This window comes from Chinchilla lanigera, unplaced genomic scaffold (genome assembly GCF_000276665.1).
Source record: "Chinchilla lanigera isolate Chin_1 unplaced genomic scaffold, ChiLan1.0 scaffold00072, whole genome shotgun sequence".
NCBI classification, from domain to species: Eukaryota; Metazoa; Chordata; class Mammalia; order Rodentia; family Chinchillidae; genus Chinchilla; species Chinchilla lanigera.
In genome coordinates, this window is record NW_004955473.1 from 12458022 (window position 1) to 12460818 (window position 2797).

Genomic DNA, 2797 nt, shown 5'->3' on the forward strand with positions numbered 1-2797 from the left:
CTTTTCAATTTCACTGAGTTTGAGGAGTGTTGATGTTCAATCTTCTCTGAATCTCTCGTAAAATTCTGCTATGAATCCATCAGGGCCTGAGCTTTTCTTTAAGACACAAAATTTTGATTAGTCCTAAATCTAATCTTTCTTTTGTTTTTATCCTGGTGATTTCCTACTTCCAGCCCTAGTCCTAGACAAACGGACATATTTCCTATCATTATGTACCATATATATATATATATATATAAACATATATAAATATATTATATATCATATGTATATGATAGTTTCATGCAAGTTGAACTGTTCAGTTTATATTCTTTTGTAACTGGTTGTTTTCACCCAAGATCTTGTTTTTAAGTTTTAATCATTTTTGCGGGGGATGATAATGGAAAGTATGTTCCCTTTTTCTTTCTGAGTAGTGTTACCTTATTAACTCAACTTTCTTAGTACACATATTTATGATCATTTATTTTGTTCTACAGTTTTTACTATTATGAGTAATTTTGCTATGAAAATTTGTATGCACATCAATGTAGTCATACACTTTCCTTTTTACTGAATAAGTGTTGCAGTTTTATTTTTTTATTTTAAAAATAAAAAAAACTAAGAAAATAATGAAGATAAGATCAAAAAACCACAAAAACAGCAAAACAATACATGATCTCGAAGTAAAACGATAGGAATTAATAACAGTTTTTACATTACGTACTGTTATCTTCAACAAAATGCAATTGTTCAGTCCACCAGACATAAGAATGTAAGATTGATCAAACAAAGGCAGTATGCTTTAAAAATTCCTGAATGCTTTCACTTCTCTACCAGTAATACGTGAAAATTCTAGAGTATCCATATGCCTATTAGATACACTTATTATTTAAATTTTAGCCATTTCTTGCAAATAATATACAAATTGCAGTACCACTGAGCTACATACTGAGCTCTCAGGGTTTCTTTTCTTTTGTTGATGAAAATATAAAGGTAAATAGGTTTGCTGATTATACAAACCTGCAGAGAAACTAAATTTAAAGAATAGAAAATTCTAAAAGTTATAAAACAAAGAAGATTGATTTTATGGTAGGTGAATTTCAGCTCAATAAAACCATTATTTTATTTTTTAAAATATTATTATTATTTTTTTTTTTTGGTTTTTCTCCAGTACCGGGAACCGAACTCACGACCTTGAGCTTGCCAGGCAGGCGCTTTTGATGCTGAGCTAAATCCCCAGCCCCAAAACCATTATTTTAAAAAGTGAAGAAACTTAGTATTTTATTAGTAATCTATTGGTCTCAAACTATGTTATTAGTTTTTATTTCCATTTCCCTTTTATGAATTATGGTAAGCATCTTTTATTTTATTAATTTACTAATTACATGAATTTTTATGAAGTTTCTGTTCAAATTACCAGTTTTTAATCTAGTTGTTTTTCCTCTCATACTTCCCTATATATTTTAAATCTGAGTTCCCTGCCAAATATATACACTCATGGAATAACCCCTCAGTTGAGGTGTATTTTTAGATATCACTAGATATGTTCCTTTTCTATGTCAATCATTTTATATCATGCCCTGATATATGCTCAAAACTAAAACTGGTAATAGTAGGAGTGAACAGACCCACCAAAGTTTCAATTTGCATATGTCCTCATTGATTATTATATGTTTCCTTGTAAATAGTATCACATCCTACTCTATAAATGGATTTGTTCACAATGAGTAGAATTTTTTTTAAAAAAATTCACTAAGCACAGATTTTCCTGGGATTCATTTCTTGCCTGTGAGTTTAAAAATGTAGTTTATTCAATGGGAAGCATTAAGTAATTACCACTTGGGCAAAAAAGTTCACATTTTAAAGTGACTTCTTCCACAAATGAAGTTGCACCGGATACATTTATCATAGTTATCTATGGTATCTACAAAATTGCTAGGTAAAAATTTACCTCCAAAGCCAAGTTTTCCAAGGGGAAATTTGTGCTTCTCACAGAAAATCTCCATAAACACTCCCATGATGTTTTAATCTTTACAGCTTTCTGCATATAAGTAAGCAATATATTTAAGTCTGATATCTTATACAAAGAAGCTAGTAGATATTTCAATAATTAAATATAACAGTAGTGATGACAAAGATCGATATTACTGACTAAAATGTTTATTTATAGGGCATCTCATTTGAGCATGTAATTCTATAAGTTGATTGGACATACTAAAGTTGCTGATAATGTAAAGTATGCTTATAACGTTTTTAACAAATCAGGTGTAGTCAAGTAGTAATGGCAGTTCATTACTTCTGAAAAGTCAAAGTGACATTGTCAACTGGATATATATATAGATAGATATAGATATATAGATATATAATTTTCTTTTGAGCCCACAATTTTATATAGAGTATTTTGAAAACTATACTTGGTTGTGGTAATCATAGTCTACTGAAAATTATGGTTCACTATCACCCTAAGCTGCAAAGCTAAATAATATATTGCAATGAAACGAGGGCTGAAATTTCTATATGCGACAAAAATATATGCTTTAGCACTACAACAGCTATTACAATAATTTTTAAAGCCCACAAAATATGACTTGGTATTACTTCCTACACTCTGTCAACATAATAACGCAATTTCTAAAAGAAATAATCAGGCAGAATTGAATAGTTTCCTTTCAGTTTATTGCACTTTTACCATATGGAAATTTAATAGAATCTTACTTTTTGTATTAGTTAGTTTTCCCATTGTTGAGACCAAATGTTTGACACCCAAAATTTAAGAGAGGAGAAGTTTAGTTTGGTTAATGGTTTAGGGGTATTCAGT